We start from the raw sequence: 8,922 nt of genomic DNA, 5'->3' as shown, positions 1-8,922 counted from the left end.
CTCTCTCCCTGAGTACTGAAACCTCGTGTCCCAGTAACACACTGCTCACTGCCTGAGTACTGTAACCTCGACTCCCTGTCACACATTGCTCTCTGCCTGAGTACTGTAACCTCGACTATCTGGAACACACTGCTCTCTTCCAGAGTACTGTAATCACGAGTCACTGAAACTCACTGCTATCTGCCTGAATACTTTAACCTCGAGTCCCTGTAACACACTGTTCTCTGCCTGAATACTGTAACCGCGAGTCCCTGTAATCCACTGCTCTCTGCCTGAGTACTGCAACCTCGCGTACCTGTAACACACTGCTCTCTGCCTGAATACTGTAATCTCGTCTATCTGGAACACACTGCTCTCTGCCAGAGTACTGCAACCTCGAGTCCTTGTTACACACTGCTCTCTGCCTGATTACTGTAACCTCGAGTCCCTGTAATACACTGCTCTCTTCCTGAGTACTGAAACCTCGAGTCCCTGTAACACACTGCTCACTGCCAGAATACTGTAATCTCGAATCACTGTAACACACTGCTCTCTGCCTGAGTACTGTAATTCGGGTCACTGTAACACACTGCTCACTGCCTGAGTACTGTAACCTCGACTCCCTGTCACACATTGCTCTCTGCCTGAGTACTGTAACCTCGACTATCTAGAACACACTGCTCTCTTCCAGAGTACTGTAATCACGAGTCACTGAAACTCACTGCTATCTGCCTGAATACTTTAACCTCGAGTCCCTGTAACACACTGTTCTCTGCCTGAATACTGTAACCGCGAGTCCCTGTAATCCACTGCTCTCTGCCTGAGTACTGCAACCTCGAGTACCTGTAACACACTGCTCTCTGCCTGAATACTGTAATCTCGTCTATCTGGAACACACTGCTCTCTGCCAGAGTACTGCAACCTCGAGTCCTTGTTACACACTGCTCTCTGCCTGATTACTGTAACCTCGAGTCCCTGTAATCCACAGCTCTCTGCCTGAGTACTGCAACCTCGAGTACCTGTAACACACTGCTCTCTGCCTGAATACTGTAATCTCGTCTATCTTGAACACACTGCTCTCTGCCTGAGTACTGTAACCTCGAGTCGCTCTAACACACAGCTCTCTGCCTCAATACTGTGACCTCGAGTCCCTGTTAGACACTCCTCTCTGCCTGAATACTCTAATCCCGTGTCCCTGTAACACACTGCTCTCTGCATGAATATTGGACCCTCAGGTCTCTGTAACACAGTGCTCTCTGCCTGAGTACTGTTATCTCGTGCCCCTGTAACACACTGCTCTCAGCATGAATACTGTAACCTCGAGACCCTGTAACACAATGCTCTCTGCCTGAATCCTGTAATCTCGAGTACCTGTAAAACACTGCTCTCTGGCTGAGTGCTGTAACCTCGTGTCCCTGAAACACACTGCTCTCTGCCAGAGTACTGTAATCATGAGTCACTGAAACTCACTGCTATCTGCCTGAATACTTTAACCTCGAGTCCCTGTAACACACTGTTCTCTGCCTGAATACTGTAATCTCGTGACCTTGTAACACACTGCTCTCTGCCTGAATACTGTTTCCTCCAGTCCCTGTAACACCCTGCTCTCTGCCTGAATACTGCAACCTTGAGTCCCTGTAACACACTGCTGTCTGTCTGAATACTGTAATCTCGAAGCCATGTAACACACTGCTCACTGCCTGAACATTGTAAGGTCGAGTCCCTGTAAAACACGGCGCTCTGCCTGAGGTCTGTTTCCTCGTGTCGCTGTAAAACACTGCTCCCTGCCTGAGTACTGTAATCTCTCGTCCCTGTAACACACTGCTCCCTGCCTGAGTACTGGAACCTCGTGTCCCTGCAACACACTGCTCTCTGCCTGAGTACTGCAACCTCGAGTCCCTGTTACACACTGATCTCTGCCTGATTACTGTAACCTCGAGTCCCTGTTACACACTGCTCTCTCCCTGATTACTGTAACCTCGAGTCCCTGTAACACACTGCTCACTGCCTGAGTACTGTAACCTCGTGTCCCTGTAACACACTGCTCTCTCCCTGAGTACTGAAACCTCGTGTCCCAGTAACACACTGCTCACTGCCTGAGTACTGTAACCTCGACTCCCTGTCACACACTGCTCTCTCCCTGAGTACTGAAACCTCGTGTCCCAGTAACACACTGCTCTCTGCCTGGTCCTGTAACCTCGAATCCTTGTTACACACACGCTTTCTGCCCTAGCTATATAACCTCGAGTTCTCGTCATACACTGATCTCTGCCTGAGTACTGTAACCTCCTGTCCCTGTAACACACTGTTCTCTGCCTGAATACTGTAAACTCGAGTCCCTGTAACACACTGCTGTCTGCCTCAGTACTGTCACCTCGAGTCCCTGTAACATACTGCTCTCTGCCTGAGTACTGTAACCTCGAATCCCTGTAACACACTGCTCTCTTCCTGAGTACTGTTACCTCGAGTCCCTGTAACACACTGCTCTCTGCCTGAATATTGTATTCTCAAGTCCCTGTAACACACTGCTCTCTGCCGGAATATTGTCACTTCGAGTCCCTGTAAAACACTGCTCTCTGCCTGAGTACTGTAATCTCGAGTCCCTGTAACTCACTGCTCTCTGCCTGAATACTTTAACCTCGAGTCCTTGTAACACACTGCTCTCTTCCTGAGTACTGTAAACTTGAGTCCCTGTGACACACTGCTCTCTGCCTGAATACTCTAAACTCGAGTCCCTGTAACACACTGCTCTCTTCCTGAGTTGAGTAATCTGGAGTCCCTGGAAAACACTGCTCTCTGCGTGAATACTGTAACCTCAAGTCAGGGTAACACACCACTCTCTGCCTGAATTCTGTAACCTCGAGTCCTTGTAACACACTGCTCTCTGCCTGAAAACTGTAAACTCGCGTCCCTGCAACACACTGCTCTGTGCTTGAGTACAGTAACCTCGACGCCCTGTAACACACTGCTCTCTGCCTGAGTACTGTAACCTTGAGTCCCTGTAACACATGCTCTCTGCCTGCGTACTGCAACCTCGTGTCCCTGTATCACACTGCTCTCTGCCTGAGTACTGTAACCTTGAGTCACTGTCACAGACTGGTCTCTGCCTGAATATTGTAACCTCGAGTCCCTGTAAAACACTGCTCTCTGCCTGAGGACTGTCACCTCGTGTCCCTGTAAAACACTGCTCTCTGCCTGAATACTGTAACCTCGAGTTCCTGCAAGAAACTGCTCTCTCTCTGAATATTGTAATCTCGAGTCCGTGTAACACACTGCTCTCTGCCTGAATATTGTAACCTCGAGTCGCTTTAACGCACTGCTCTCTGCCTGAATACTTTGACCTCGTGTCCCTGAAACACACTGCTCTCTGCCTGAGTACTGTAATCTCGGGTCACTGTAACACACTGCTCTCTGCCTGAGTTTGGTAACCTCGAGTCGCTCTAACACACAGCTCTCTGCCTGAATACTGTAACCTCAAGTCCCTGTTACACACCCCTCTCTGCCTGAATACTCTAATCCCGAGTCCCTGTAGCACACTGCTCTCTGCATGAATATTGGACCCTCGAGTCTCTGTAACACAGTGCTCTCTGCCTGAGTACTGTAATCTCGAGTCACTGTAACACACTGTTCTCTGCATTAATACTGTTCCCTCCAGTCCCGGTAACACAGTGCTCTCTGCCTGAGTACTGTAATCTCGAGTCACTGTAACACACTGTTCTCTGCATTAATACTGTTCCCTCCAGTCCCGGTAACACACTGGTCTCTGCTTGAGTACTGTAATCTCGAGTCACTGTAACACACTGCTCTGTGCCGGAATATTGTAATCTCAAGTTCCTGTAACACACTGCTCTCTGCCTCAGTACTGTAACCTCGAATCCCTGTAACACACTGCTCTCTGCCTGAATATTGTTACCTAGATGCCCTGTAACACACTGCTCTCTGCCTGAATACTGTAACCTCGAGTCCCTTTAGCACACTGCTCTCTGCCGGAATATTGTCACCTCGAGTCCCTGTTAAACACTGCTCTCTGCCTGAGTACTGCAACCTCGTGTCCCTGAAACACACTGCTCTCTGCCAGAGTACTGTAATCTCGAGTCACTGTAACTCACTGCTCTCTGCCTGAATACTTTAACCTCGAGTCCTTGTAACAGACTGCTCTCTGCCATAATACTGTAATCTCGAATCGCTGTAACACACTGCTCTCTGCCTGAGTACTGTAAACTTGAGTCCCTGTGACACACTGCTCTCTGCCTGCATAATCTAAACTCGAGTACCTGTAACACACTGCTCTCTTCCTGAGTTGAGTAATCTGGAGTCCCTGGAACACACAGCTCTCTGCGTGAATACTGTAACCTCGAGTCAGGGTAACACACCACTCTCTGCCTGAATTTTGTAACCTCTAATCCTTGTAACACACTGCTCTCTGCCTGAAAACTGTAAACTCGCGTCCCTGCAACACACTGCTCTGTGCTTGAGTGCTGTATTCTCAAGCCCCTGTAACACACTGCTCTCTGCCTGAGTACTGTAACCTCGTGTCCCTGTAACACCCTGCTCTCTAACTGAGTACTGTAACCTCGATTCCCTGTAACACACTGCTCTCTGCCTGAGTACTGTAACCTTGAGTCCCTGTAACACACTGCTCTCTGCCTGAGTACTGTAACCTCGTGTCCCTGTAACACCCTACTCTCTGCCTGAATACTGTTATATTCAGTCCCTGTTACACACTGCTCTCTGCCTGAGTACTGTAACCTCGATTCCCTGTAACACACTGCTCTCTGCCTGAATACTGTTACATTCAGTCCCTGTTACACACTGCTCTCTGCCTGAGTACTGTAATCTCGAGTACGTGAAACACACTGCTCACTGCCTGAATATTGTAACCTCGAGTCCCTGAAAAACACTAGTTTCTGCCTGAGGACTGTAACCTCGTGTCCCTGTAAAACACTGCTCTCTGCCTGAATACTGTAACCTCGAGTCCCTGCAACACACTGCTCTCTGCCTGAAAACTGAAAACTCGATTCCCTGTGATACACTGCTCTCTGCCTGAGTACTGTAACCTCGTGCCATTGCAAAACTGTGCTTTCTGCCTGAGTACTGAAATCTCAAGTCCCAGGAACACACTGCTCTGAGCCTGCGTACTGTATCATCAAGTACCTGTACCTCACTTCTCCCTGCTTGAGTATTATAACCTCAACCCCATTAACACACTGTTTTCTGCCTGATTACTGCAACATCGTGTCCCTGTAACTCACTGCTCTCTGCCCGAGTACACCAGCGTCCAGCCACTGCAATACACTGCTTTCTGCCTGAATACAGTAAACACAAGTCCCTGAAACACACTGCTCTCTGCCTGAGTACTGTAACATCAAGTCACTGTTGCACACATGTTTTCTGCCTGAGTCCTGAACTTCAGTTCCGGTACTTCACTATTCTCTGCCTATGTCCTGTCACCTCAAGTCTCTATGATATTCTGCTTTCTGCCTGAGAACATGAACCTTGAGTCACTGTAACACACTGCCCTCTGCCTGAGTACTGTAACATCGAGTCCCAGTAACACACTGCTCTCTGCCTGACTACTGTAAACTCGACTCCCTGTAACACACTGCTCTCTGCCTGAGTACTGTAACCTCGAGTCCCTGTAACACACTGCTCTCTGCCTGAGTACTGTAACTCAAGACCTTGTAAAACAGTGCTCTATACTGGACCACTGAAATCTTGAGTCCCTCTTACACACTGCTCTCTGCCTGACTATTGCAGCCTCGACACCCTGTAACACACTTCTCTCTGCCTGAGTACTGTGACCTCAAGTTGCTGTTACACACTGCCACTGCATGCGTCCTGCACCCTCGGGTCCTGTAAAACACTGCTCTCTGCCTGAGTACTGTAACATCGAGTCCCTGTAACACACTGCTCTGTGCCTGAGTACTGTAACCTCGATTGCCTGTTCCACAGACTGCTCTCTGCCTCAGTACGGTAACCTACATCCCTGCAAAATACTGCTCTCTGCCCGATTCCTATAACCACTCGCCCCTATAACACACTGCTCTCTTTCTGAGTACTGTAATCTCGAGTCCCTGTAACACACTGCTCTCTGCCTGAGTACTGTAATCTCGAGTCCCTGTAACACACTGCTCTCTGCCAGAGTACTGTAAACATCAGTCCCTGTAACTCACTGCTCTCTGCCTGAGTACAGTAATCTCGAGGCCCTGTAACACACTGCTCTCTGCCTGAGTACTGTAAACATCAGTCCCTGTAACACACTGCTCTCTGTCTGAGTACTGTAACCTCGTCTCACTGAAACACACTGCTCTCTGCCTGAGTACTGTAACTTCGTCTCACTGTAACACACTGCTCTCTGTCTGAGTACTGTACCCTCGAGTCCCTGTAACACACTGCTCTCTGAATGAGTACTGTAACATTGAGTCTCTGTAACACACTGCTCTCTGCCTGAATACTGTCAACTCGAGTCCCTGTAACACACTGCTCTCTGCCTGAGTACTGTAACCTCGAGTCTCTGTAACACACTGCTCTCTGCCTGAATACTGTCAACTCGAGTCCCTGTAACACACTGCTCTCTGCCTGAGTACTGTAACCTCGGGTCCCTGTAACACACTGCTCTCTACCTGAGTACTGAATCCTCATTTCACTGTAAGACACTGCTCTCTGTCTGAGTGTTGTAACCTCGAGTCCCTGTAACACACTGCTCTCTGCCTGAGTACTGGAACCTCGTTTCACTGTAAGACACTGCTCTCTGTCTGAATGTTGTAACCTCGAGTCCCTGTAACACACTGCTCTCTGTCTGAATACTGTAAACTAGAGTCCTTGTAACACACTGCAATCAGCCTGATTACTGTAACATCTAGTCCCTGTCACGCACTGCTCTGCACCTGAGTACACTAAACTCGAGTCCCCGTAACACACTGCTTTGTCCCTGAGTACACTGACCTTGAGCCCCTGCAACACACTGCTCTCTGCCTGAGTACTGTACCCTCAAGCCACTGTTGCACATTACCATCTGCCTGAGTACTGCTCACTGCCTGAATATTGTAACCTTGAGACCCTGCAACACACCACTCTGTGGCTGAGTACTGTGTCCTCGTGTCCCTATGATGCACTGCTAACTGGCTTTATACTGCAACCTCAAGTCCCTATAATGCACTTCTCTCTATATGAGTACTGTAACCTTGAATCCCAGTAACACTCAACTCTCTGCCTCAGTACTCTGACCTGGAGGCCCTGTAACACACTACTCTCTGACTGAGTGCAGTAACCTCGAGTCCCTGTAACATACTGCTCTCTGTTTGAATAAAGCAACATCAAGTCCCTGTAACACACTGCTCTCTGCCTGAGTATACTAGCCTTAAATCCCTGTAACCCACCATTCCCTGCCTGAGGATGGTAACCTTGAGTCTCTGTAACACATGGCTCGCTGCCTGAGTACTGTAACCTTGAAACCCTGTAAAACACTGCTCTCTGCCTGAGTACTGTAACATCGAGTCCCTGTAACACACTGCTCTGTGCCTGAGTACTGTAACCTCGATTGCCTGTTCCACAAACTGCTCGCTGCCTCAGTACGGTAACCTTCATCCCTGCAAACTACTGCCCTCTGCCTGATTCCTATAACCACTCGCCCCAATAACACACTGCTCTGTGCCTGAGTACTGTAATCTCGAGTCCCTGTAACACACTGCTCTCTGCCTGAGTACTGTAATCTCGAGTCCCTGTAACACACTGCTCTCTGCCTGAGTACTGTAATCTCGAGTCCCTGTAACACACTGCTCTCTGCCTGAATACTGTAACATCGAGTCCCTGTAACACACTGCTCTGTGCCTGAGTACTGCAACCTCGATTGCCTGTTCCACAGATTGCTCTCTGCCTCAGTACGGTAACCTTCATCCCTGCAAAATACTGCTCTCTGCCCGATTCCTATAACCACTCACCCCTATAACACACTGCTCTCTGCCTGAGTACTCTAACCTTTGCCATTTGTGGCTTTTGGTGATTGTTTTCACCAGCGTCGGCTCTCCTTGTGGTGGTTTCAGTCAATCCGTGACTCTATGCAGTGTTTTGTCTGGCATTGTGGTGGATCTGGGCCGGGATTCCAAAAGGCGATTGGCCCCTCGAGTCCAGAGGCATGAAATGTAACTCTACTGTATGACTATGATTTTGTCCCTTTGAAGGTCTGAAAGGCTGGACTTTTTCTTTGTTCATTTTCTAATTTTATTCCTAAGAATTTGTACTCAAGAATCTGTACCTGGGTACCTAAGCTGATGCCATAAGTGGCAACTTGTAAACTTTTCACTGTATTCATGTGAGCACGTGACAATAAAGCTAATTCAACTGCCTTTTACAAATCTAAATTTGCTACATCCACTGGCCCCTCTTTATCCATTCTGTAAGTGACAACGTCAAACATATCTTAACAAGTTTGCCCATCATGATTTCTGTTCCATAAAACCATGTTAATTGCACAGGCACAGCTTGAATCTACAGGACAGAGGTTCCTGTAAGGGCCCAATAACCATGTCCCAAGCCTCAAGGAGATTTGCTACGCTTGTTGGAACAGGGTCGGGGGCAGTGGGGCCTATGCTTGCATTTAGGGGCGTTGGTTGCTGCGCTCAGCCTAAAAGGAATAAATTAAATTACAAGGATGGCGAACGCAGAAATTGTGTTATGTCTCTGCCTGATTCCTATAACCACTCGCCCCTATAACACACTACACTGTGCCTGAGTTCTGTAACCTCGATTGCCTGTTCCACAGACTGCTCTCTGCCTCAGTACAGTAACCTTCATCCCTGCAAAATACTGCCTGAGTACTGTAAGCTCGATTTTAGGATGTGTTTAGGATGACTGAATGATTTGACAGGGAGAGAAGTTTTTGTCTCTGGCAGGGTTGGGGAAAAGTCCAGAAGAGAGAGAGAGGGGCTAACCTCACAATCAGAG

This window comes from Stegostoma tigrinum, chromosome X (genome assembly GCF_030684315.1).
Source record: "Stegostoma tigrinum isolate sSteTig4 chromosome X, sSteTig4.hap1, whole genome shotgun sequence".
Classification (NCBI taxonomy): Eukaryota; Metazoa; Chordata; class Chondrichthyes; order Orectolobiformes; family Stegostomatidae; genus Stegostoma; species Stegostoma tigrinum.
This window is presented reverse-complemented; position numbering follows the sequence as displayed.